Here is a 10,921-nt window from a genome sequence, read left to right as displayed (position 1 = left end):
GGTAGTAAGGTGTTTTTCTCAGTTTCATTTTCACCTCGGTGTTGCTAGTTACACAGCTCTTCCTCTGGTGGGTGTTGATCTTGCAAGTGGTTTGATGTTGACACTGGCCTGCAGAGGCCTCAGTGGAGCCACTGGTACAATCTATTGCCCACACAGAATAACCTGCAAAGCTGAGGCTTTGGTTTGTCCAGTAAGTCATGGTTTGCAGTTCCCCTGCCGAACTTAGGTAGTCTTCTTGCTTCTGCTGCAGTCATTCTGTAGCTGCATTGCAATACTTAGGTTTGGTGTAAATTGCAGTATTTAGGTTATCACGGTAGCTTTTTGGCACGTGTCCACCATCAGCATAAGTAAGGTGTGAGGCACTGAGAGCTCAACCGAAGTTTACGGTCACCAATTCTGTCGAGAGCCTGACAGTGCAAGCATTTCAGTTTTGTGCAGTAATCTAGAGTGACACTGTTTTGCAGGAAGCCCTACCAGTCAAGTTCAGTTCTGCTAGGATGTGGTTTTCGCTGATTTTCATTTAGTGCTTCAGGTTTATTTTCAGTATCAGAAGCATCCTTTGGTTTCAGGCAGGGTTGTTGGTTCCAGCAAGAGAGGACTTTAAGGGGTGGAAGTGATCCTGCACTGATGGAAGAAAGCTTTATGCTTTCATTAGGATTCAATTTTTGATTGCCTAGTTTTTTGCAGTTAAAAAGCTGGCGAAAGTTCAACAATATTTGCTGTACTGTGGGTAGTATGAAAAAGCAATGCAATTATCCCATGCAGTTATGCATATCAACTGTCCAGAGAGTGAGCAGCCTTCGATTTCTACCCTAACTCTGCCTTCAAAGATATTTCATTGCTTGGGAATACAGTATGCTTTAGATCCTCTTCAGTCCCTCTGATTCTGAGCCTAAATTGAACTTCTCTGCCTGCCACAGCCCTGCTTCCTAACAAGGTTAGCATGACGGCCCCAAGTGCATTTGGTGTACATTCAGTCCTTTCCCTTGGTAAACTGTTATACTGAATGCCAATTGAAGGTAACACAAAAAGAGTTTCTTGAAAACAAACCCTTTCTATCCATCAAAATGCACTCTGTCCAAAGACCTACAACAATAAATATTTGCATTTCTTCTTACTGAGACTTTTGCCTTTCCTTGAAGATTTAGTCAACTCCTATCAACCTTGTTATTTCCCCCTGTGCACTGGGAGACTTTGATTGCTAGTGAGAGCTTCTCCAGTAGAGAAGTTCTACTCTACCTGCTGATAGGCCTGCTTCTTTTCTTCACCCTGAAGTTCTTCAGTGATTTCTTGTTGCCATTGATCCCAGGCCTTGGCATGGGTATAGCAAACCTTGCTAGCCAGATTACATCTGGTTAGATTGGATCTGCCTAGCAGAGCAGGGATATTCTCCAATAGCTCCACTCACTGTCCCCTCAGGAAGTCTTAAGTCTGTCATGATTGAGTTGCTTCTTTTCTTCCCCTTACCCTTTTCCACTAAGTTAGAGACTCCTGATAACAATTTCATATTTATAAGGTGCAATATAGGATGTCACACGTAGGAGTAGGGGAGGTAGAAGACAGGGAGACTTCAGAGCAGAAAGCACATGGATTTGGAAAATATTGGGAACTGTGGAAAGATATCAATAATAAAACTGCCATAATATGGAGGTGATTCATATTAATTTTTCTCCTTCTACTACAGATGTCTGTTAAAGGCTGGGCTTCAGATGCTACTTTGCATATACCAGAATGAGCTGAATTATACAGTCAAGTACTTTCTTAGATTGGTGTCTTGTTTTCTAATGGCTGAGGTCTGCGTTGCTTTTTTGGGAATACTTCTATAGCTTGTCTGAAGCTTTCTGATACATTTATTATGAAGCACAGGTAGAGGCAGGCTAAAATTTTCAAGCCTGAGTGGATGCAGTTAGATGCCCTAAATCCATATCTAGGCACTTTAGGAAATGTGATTTTCAGAGGTAGGGAGCATAGCAACACATTCAAAATAATTTTGAGGATAGTATTTTTGAGCATTAGATACCATTTTTTATGCTTAAGTGTATTTTCAAGCTCTGAAAATTTTGACTATATGACAAAAGAGAGCTTTAGACTATATATCCATTATAAAACATTTTGGAGCTGGATGAAACTCTGATTATCTAATGTATTTTTTCCCCATTCTGACTTAGGGCAGATTTCTGAACACCCATTTTCCAGTAACATCTCGAGTCTTAACATAAGACTAATCTAAAAATTAGCCTTTTTCCTTCCTGTGGTCTGCAGTATGACTGGTTATACAACAAAGTCTTGCCCCAAGAAAAGGTGTTCTTCAAGACAATATTTTTTGATAACTGCTCTTAATGAAGCTCAGTGCTATACAAAATCAAGGGTTTATTACTGAAAGAAGAAAGCAGGGGCTGTCATTGCATTTCCCTCCAAATCTAACAGAACATCTATTTTACAGACTCAGTACTCTGTTCTGAGCTTATATAGGAGTTTGGCATTGCTTTCATTTGAAAAGCAACCACAGACTAAACCCCCTTAGTATTTGGCTCTTAAGGGAGCACAGAGAAAGGAACAACCTATGCAACTGAATTGCTCATAGCCAAGTTTTTCAAGTTCCCTGTTGACCATTTGGGTTGTCATTGGTGGCAGCCTGAGTCTACTGCTTCCAATTTCTATGACAGCAGGATCTTTCCTGCCATGTGTTACACTATGGAACATTAAAAGTTTAACAAGGAAGATTGTGATGAAACTCCTGTTGTGAGAAGCCCAATATTGTTCATGAGAGATGTTTGAAGACTAATCTCTGAATTGAAAAGGTAGTTTAACTTCATTACAGGGATTTGTTCAATATGATCCTTATTCTGCAAACGTTTATGCATGAGTAGCATTATGTGAGTGGGTAGTTCCATCAAGCTAGATTTTTTTCTGTATTACTTTGTTTAGGTGTTTGGACAAGGTCAAATATCTCTTGTGCTTTCTCAGGATTTGCCTTTTAATTTTGTGTAGCTTATAATGCTGTTTGTTTAGTTCCCATCTTTGTGTCTCTGCTCCCAGCTTTATATCTCTGTAGCTCTGTGATGACTTCAAGCTCTTGAAGCTGAATCAGTCTTGCTTTGCACAGATCACTGTAAGGCTTTGTGCTGGTACTTTGTAGATGACTGCAGTTATTACAACACAGGAAACACTAAATGCAACCCTGAAACAAATGATAGTGAGTAGGCTAATGTAGCTATCTAATCTGTATTAACTTCAGTTGCTTGGAGAATGATGGTGTAGGAGTGAGTTATGCTGCTCAAATCCCAGACGGTGTCCTGCAATAATGCACAAGTAGTCTCAAAAGGATTGATTGACACTTCAAATATCAGAATGTATCTAACTACAAAAGAAGTAGGAAAAAAAAGCTGGATTAAAAAAAGATGATTACCAAGTGAGAGAAACTACTAATTATTTGTCTTAATTCCTCTGTTGCCGTACAGACAAACGCAGTTTTCAGATGCCGTGAATCCAAGGCCGGGTGTGTGGATGCCACTAGTAGTTTCTGGAGCGGCAGCACCGGCCGGAGGCGAGGTGGAGCGCTCCCACCTTCCTCCCTGACAGGACCAGGCATCCCTTATCGCCCACCCCGCAAAGTTTTGAAGCTGGAAGGCAGATAGCCCGGCGGCTCCAGGAAACCGCGTGCTTGCCTTTTAGCGAGATTGGATTTCCAGCTCCGGGACAGGGAAGGGAGCGGCGTTTCCCACCGCTCCTGCTGCCTTCCCTTGAGCCGCAGTGCCCCGGGAGGCGCCGATGCGGAGCTCGCCATCCCGGGTCGAGCTGGCGCCGGCCTCCTCGGGAGCGCCCCTCGCCCGCTCCGCCCGTCCCCTCGGGCCGGGCGAGCTCCCGCCGCCGCCTCCCAGCCCCCGGCCATCGGCAGAGGCGGCCACGGCGGCCGGGCTCCCTCTGGGCGGCAGGAGGTGAATGGCAAGCGCCGGCGTCTCCCTCCCACACCCCAGCGTCGCTCTCGCCTCCTCCAGCAGCAGCAGCACAGCAGCGGCGGGTCACCTCTGCGCGGCTGAGCCGCGCCGAGCCGCGCTGCCTGCTGGCCGCAGGGCTCCCGGAGCGGAGGCTGGCGGCTTGCCTCGCTACCTGCGGGGCCGCCGCCGGCTTGCGGTGAGGAGGGCACTCCCGAAGGTGGCGCTGGGGGCCGGAGCGCCCGTGCCCAGAGGCAGCCGCACCTCTCCCTCACGGCGGGGAGCAGCAGGGCGGAGAGCGGAGCGGCGGGCGGGCTCGGCTCCGGCTGCCCAGGCGCGCAGCTCCTCATTTCCTCTCGCCGTCCGCCGCGCTCTTGGAGGCTCCGGACTATAAATAGCCGCTCGCCCGCCACCCAGTGCCTCCCGCACCCGGAGAGGGAAAGTGCCGCGCTGGCCGCCCCGCTGCCGGACAGGTACCGCCGCTTGCGAGGGGCGCGGGGGCTCTTGCTGCTAGCCGGGGTTTTGTTTCCTTGTTTTCCCCTCGGGCACCGGCGCGTCAGGAGCGATTAGAAGCCGAGAATCGGATCCGGCAAAGTCCCTCCCTTTTATTCCCTTACCAAGTTTCTTAAGGTCACAGCCCACCGGGCGCGCAGCCGTGGCGGCGGAAGGAGGCGCGTTTGCCGGGAGCCGCTGCGTGAGGGCTGATCCGGGCTGGAGTGCGCCCAGGGCGGCTGCCGCTCTCCTGCCCCCTCAGGGCCGGCGCTGAGGGAAGGCAAGGTGGCCCCAGCTGCCCCAGAGAGCCCTGCCCGGCCCACCCCACCCCCCCGTCCTCCGGGCATCACCGGGAGCGAGGGGAGACCCGAGCCGCCAGGGCAGCCTCTAGCTAGGACGTGCCGGGGATCTCCCCTCGTTTGTCCCGACGGCGGCGGCGGCGTTGCCCGCTGGGAGCTTGGATGGCGCCTTGGCCGCGGCGCCGGCCCCCCCGTGCAGCTGCCATCTGATGGGGCCCTTCTGAAGCGGTATCGGGGCTCTGGAGGATCTTGTCTGCAAAGGTTTTGTGTCGCGTTCGAAAGTTGGGGATACGCGGGTGAGGGTAGCGAATTCTGTGGGTGACGCTAAGGGTTAATTTGATGGAGCGATTGGGCTGTAGGATCCCCATTTGCAAAGAGCAGCGTCTGCCGAGATGTAATGGAAACCACAAGAAAGGTATCGCAGAGAATGAAATTGAGCAGAGTTGTAACTTGAAATTGTATCAGCCAGAAAAGGTGGGGGTGGGGGATGATGTTCAATTTCTGATCTACAGTCGAGTAGAGCTCTGTTTTCTTTTTCTGAAATGACACAGAGAATTTGAAGCGTGGATGGCAGAGCTTGGGAGTCCCATCTTGGTCCCCAAAACTAACCCGGAACCTTATCCAAAATAGAAATACTAGGATCAAGTCTTTGTGGAGCTGTGTTTTCATCTGATGCCTAATTATGTTTCTCTTTATCTTCCTTGCCAGAAGAAATTTACTTGTTTATTAACCCATTAATGATGTGTTAAATAGATATACTAAAATCAGGCCATACGTATGCCATTTAAAGCTGACTTTCAATCTCAAAGATGAGAATATTTTTCGTTTTTACTGGTTTACAGGCACTCTCTGTATGTAAATGATGCCTACATAGCAAGAATAATGGGGAGAATGTCTCTTTCTTGTTCTGTATCAGAGAAAAAGTATGTAAATAATCAGTTACTAATGAAACTTCTCTTTGGATAAGTATTTGCAAATGCGATAGCAGTCTTTAAAAAGGCAGTTTTCTAGTCACTTGCTTATTTTCAATGCTGTTTTTATTTTACTTGATTACATTTGAGCTAGCTTGAAAGCCCTGCAGTATCTCAGATTTTTTCTTCTGTGAACCTGTGTATTGAACGGGGTTTATGTAAGTAACTGTATCTATCCATGCAGGACTCAATGCTGTTTACTTCCCACAAATTGATAATTCCACCAAAATTAGGATACAAGTCACAAGGTTAATATGAGCAGTAATTAGTCCTGTGAGATTTTTACAGCCCTGATGGTGTTAGTGGCAGCATGTGGCAGTGTTACTACTTCAGAGCCCTATTTTTGCCTTTTTTTTCCCCCTTCTGCTTTCTGACAGTTTCTACAGCACTCAAGATAAGATTAAATCTCTCCTGAAAATACATCTTTTCTTTTACTGGCTTTCTTGGACTAACTGAAGGTTCAAGTCCCTGTTCACCACTGGCTCCCCAAACCTTCCAAGTGTGGCTGATCCTTCTTTTGCTTGGATTTCTCTTTCTCTGCAGAGACGTATCCCTGAGGCTGCCTTAGTTTTTTTGATCAAAGAATTCTGTCTTCCTCAGCCTAAGGTATATCTGTTTGAGCAGGTGTATCCAAATGCCTCTTACATATCCTCCTTTATCATCTATAGTCTCCTTATCTTCTGATCCGACTGAAAGATTTCACATTAGGTGAAGTTTTTGTGAACCAAAAATGCAAGATTAGCACTCTGCTTAGTGCCTGGAAGTCTAGTGTAGCGTAAGAAGGAAAAAAACCCAACCCAACACCCCGAAAAAGCCACAGGAGTGGAAGACCTGCCTGGAGCATTGAAGTCAGCCTGCAGAGGACAGTACTGCTGGCTGCCAGTGATGAGTGGAGGCTGTGAGAGAGCCTGCAGGTCAAGTAATGGTTTGAATAGGCCTAGGCCTAAATTCTCTGTGGATTTTGGAGGCCAAGTAGTGGGATTGATAGGTCTGCTGAATTATTAAGCTTGCTATATTTTAGCATGTGACTTCTGCAGAGAAATATGGAAGCAATACTTTTTGAATTTATGTAACAGATTTACATGAGGAAGTAAGATCATTTACTGAGAGAAATCAGAAGGTGGACAGTTACTCCCAACACTGAAGTTTGTTCAAAACTTCTGATGAGGCTGCATGTTTAAACACTTGGATAAATGGCTTAAACACTGTGTAGCTAACAGAGTTAGCTACATGTCTCTCCCTAACTTAGATTTTCATAACTCTTCCTGTATGTCAAATGCTCTGACTGATGGGAAATTTTTAGCAAGGGCCAGTTTTGCTTGGCTTATTAAATATCTTGTATTACACTAATATTTTATTGTTATTATTGATGAATGGCAAATGTTATTTTTTACACTTTTGAGAAAATACTCTTTCTTTGAAGTAATCTGGGCTGATATAACCTAAATTCTGTGAAATACCTTCCTCTGGATTTTTTAATGTACTTGTAAATCTCACTTTGATTGTCGAAACATGGAAGGTAGATGGAAGGCTGAAATCTTATTTGGGATGAGTTAGCAGTCCTGGCCTCATCAAGCTTTGGATCTTACCTACTACTTACCCTGGGTTTAGGGGCCCTCCCCAAGCTTCCTGATTTCACCTGCAAACCTGGCAGTCTGACTACAAATTTGTCCTGAGTTCTCCATCTCTTTATCCAGCAGCAGTCACAGCTGATTTCACTCTTTTAAGTTGTTGTTGTTGGTGGTTTTTTTTAAGGGAATGCCTAATTCTCCCTTAGCTCCTCAGGCTCTCCTGTCTTGGATAGTTGATGTGTTGCAGAAAACCTGAGGCAAACTGTGAAAGGCGAGCTGGATTGCACAAGGTTTTAGTGTGGTGCCGGACTTCAGCTCACAGATGTCCTCACAGTGATACAGGGTTTTAATGAAAAAGACTTGCTTGTCTTCGTACAAAATCCATGTTGACAATTCTAAAGAGGGCTTGAGGTTTGTGGATTTCAGTTTCCTGCTGTTTGGAGAGCTGTGCTTTTACTGCTTGCCAGAAGAGGGAAAAAAGTATGAGCTACTGATGTAGAATTCTCTAGTCCATTTTCTCCATAATCTGCAGAGGGAGATTCAGTTGATTTGGCCAGGTCAGTAGCAGGTCTTTATGGGGAAGAATTTTCCCCATTTTTTTTTTGTCATCACAAATTAACTAAATATAGACAGAATCTCCAAGAGCCAATCAGATTTAAGCAATCCATTCTACTCTGAAAATTGCTGTCAGGAGACAGGATACCTTGTCTGTCTTCCAAGTCTTGTGTACCTTTTTGGCAAGGTATACTGAAATAACATAGTGAAAAGTGAAGTGAACATCTTATGCTGTACATGGTATGATTATTAATTTGTCTTGAGAGGGCGTGAATAGAACAAACTGTATCTGCTTATTCTGGAGGGTTTTCAAATTTACAATGATAAAAGTTTGCTTAGCTGTTTCAGTAATGGGTTTTGAATTGTTTGATGTCAGTTTAGTTGGTGTGACCTTTAAGAAATGTAGAATTATTTCAGCTTCTCAAGTGTTATAGATCCAAGGTCTAAAGAACTTGCCACCATTCAGAATCCAAAGAGGCTGGGCTGGAGTGCCCTTTTTACAGTTGTTCCAGCTCTGTCTCGGCACAGGAGGCTTAAAATTTGGTTTGGATGTTAAAAGCCTTTTTGTCTCAGTCTGGCAAACTAAGTGTCTTCGTATTTGTCAGGGAATTTGCCCCGCAGGTTCCTTTAGATTGTTTTTAATGTTGAACCAGGCTCTATTTAATAGAAATACATAAGAAAACTGAAGCTAAAGGTGCTTACTTGACATAGTACCATGTCAAAATGTTAAATGTGATGCTGTTTATCAAGGTCGCTTTGCCAGGCTGAGTTTGTGCTCTGTTACTGGGTGCCATGGCATTAAAAATCAAATCTATCAAGGCTTTTTTGATGGATGTCTTTTGTTTTGTTTTCTGTTTTGTGTTCTGGTTCTATGAAATTTCACCCAGAAAATTTATCCTATGGCAGTAAAGTCAGTCTGGGGGGCAACTTTCTCTTAAACTTAACATAGGTAAATAACTAAACCGCTTTCCTTTGTATCCATTTCTTTCATTCTGTTATCTCTACTCCTGCCCATTGGAGTTTCTTGCTGCAAAACCACTGTTTTGGCAAATACAGTGCAATCTCTTAACATGAAGCACTATGAAGACCCTGTTTTTTAATGTGACTGTAAGAGTTGGATATGTAAAGGGCAATTAAGAGGAAGAAAGTCTTAGGGGGAGTAAGCTTTTATTGTATTTTGACAGCTGTTCATGTTCCAGCAAGTTTGTGTATTGTTTGTGGAGTTATCAAGTGTGATCGTAGTGTCTTACAGCAATGCTAGTGAGATGTACTAAACCTAGGGTGCATATTTCTGTTATGAAAATGGCTCGGAAACATGCAAATGAGTGTAAAATCTAGGTGTGAAATGTGGCTTGTGCATTTGTGCAGATGGAGTGCTAAGCAGAATGCATCAGCTCTGGTGTTGTACAGTGTTTCTGTAGCAGCAGTAACAGGTTATGTGGTTATGTTTGCTCTGTGTTTGTGTAAGTGGCTAAAGAAAAGAGCTGTCAGTAAAATGAGTTTTCTAAGATGGAATAACTTTGTCTCCTATAGAAATGTAATATTGGAATACTATCTTTAGTGGGTTATTCCATGTTCTGTAAATGAGAACAGGGTTTGGTACACAGAGTAGGAGATAGTGCATTTGATGTTCACAATAACCTCAGTCTGCTATTTTTATAGTTTAAAAAATATAGCATAACTATAAACCAGATTTTTACAGTATATTTTAAAAATATAGTATCTTCAATTGATGATAATTGATTTCAATTCATTTTTCAAATGAATAATCTAGAAGTTGTAGTGTCAGAAGTGCCTTTTTGCTTTAGCCAAGTAAGAGTGTGGGGTTCGTATTATTTTTCCCCCTTCAAAAGGCAGCTATGGAGCTCTGCTTGTATCTGAAATTTCTGTGTTACTGCCTGTCATGACACAGGACTTGGAGGCTTTTGTAGGATGGCCATGGGATCTAACCTCTCTGGGTTAGCTGGAAATGAGAATTCCACAATGTTGCCGCTGTGTGGGAAGTGGATTGTAAAGCCAGGTCCCCTGCAGTCCTGCACAGCAGCTCTTTCCACAGGAGTGCTGTGACAAGGATCATCAGATGGTGATGCAGACACTGCACCTTGCAATAAAGACAGAGGATGTAAATGAGGAAGAAACACCTGGTAAAAAAAAAGTAAACATTGAAGTTAATGTTCTGACCTGCAATTGAGAAATCTTGTTCCGTTTGTTCTGTAGTTTTGGTACAAGCACAGATGCTTAACTTGCATTAATTTTCACTCAGTGAATCTACATGAAACTTTTTCCCAAATGATTCATATTTGATAATTGTTCAGCCACAGAGTTGCAACAATTAGGAATTATATATTTTTAACTCTAGGAGTTTTGTTTTGCTTTCCTGCTGTCAGTGTCAGATTACTTTTAAGTTCAGCTGCCTAGCATTGACGTTTTCTACTAGGAACTGAGAATTTCCAGCTAAGACAAACAAAAGTGATGACTGCTGTTTTTATGGAAGTTTTTTTTTCGTTCTGGATACCACAGGTGGCAATAGTCTGAAGCTTGGAATTTATCAATACAGCCTACACTAGGTGGCAGTGTAAAATATGAAGAAGCCTAAAAACATTTGGAATTCTTGATGAATCCAGTAGAAGCTGCCACATTTACAGCTCATTTTGTAGATAAGACTATTTTTACTGCATAGTCTCCTCTTAGATACGCCATCACTTAGTTTTCATGGTCCTAATTTTTCTTGACTTTACCTTGTTTGAGTCAGGGAATATGGTTGGACACCTACTTACTGTAAGGTAGCTGGTAGACTGAAAATTCAGTCCACCCTTTTCTTGTGGTTAGCTGGCTTGTGTTTGTAGTTAGTTATTGGTTAGGAAAACCATACACAGTTGAAAATGTTAGGTGAGATGTATATTTTTAGCCGTAGGACAGAAGCTGTCATCTGATGAAACAAGGATGGGTGAGACTTCCTTTAAACCTTTTATAGCTGTATTATAGCCATTTATAATTTATCTAGGATGATCTGGTATGCGTATATAATTTTTCTAACAAAAATATTGGAATTGTACATAATCTGATGTCAAATTTCAAATTGCATGTACTGTCGGTGT

General features: G+C 43.6%; 1 protein-coding gene across 3 annotated transcripts in view; it reads left to right on the top strand.

The window, feature by feature from the left end:
- Positions 1-4,249: 4,249 nt before the first annotated feature.
- Positions 4,250-10,921, top strand: part of INPP4B (inositol polyphosphate-4-phosphatase type II B) — a 291,680-nt gene continuing 285,008 nt past the window's right edge. The window contains exon 1 of one of the 3 annotated variants that reach the window (XM_066549475.1): positions 4,250-4,408. The gene's annotated coding sequence lies outside the window, so the exon portion shown is untranslated. Of the gene's footprint in view, positions 4,409-4,852; positions 4,988-10,921 lie in introns of those variants that run through there. The other 2 variants (XM_066549474.1, XM_066549472.1) reach the window with 2 other exon arrangements.

Source organism: Molothrus aeneus, chromosome 4 (assembly GCF_037042795.1).
Source record: "Molothrus aeneus isolate 106 chromosome 4, BPBGC_Maene_1.0, whole genome shotgun sequence".
NCBI lineage: Eukaryota > Metazoa > Chordata > Aves > Passeriformes > Icteridae > Molothrus > Molothrus aeneus.
This window is presented reverse-complemented; position numbering and strand designations above follow the sequence as displayed.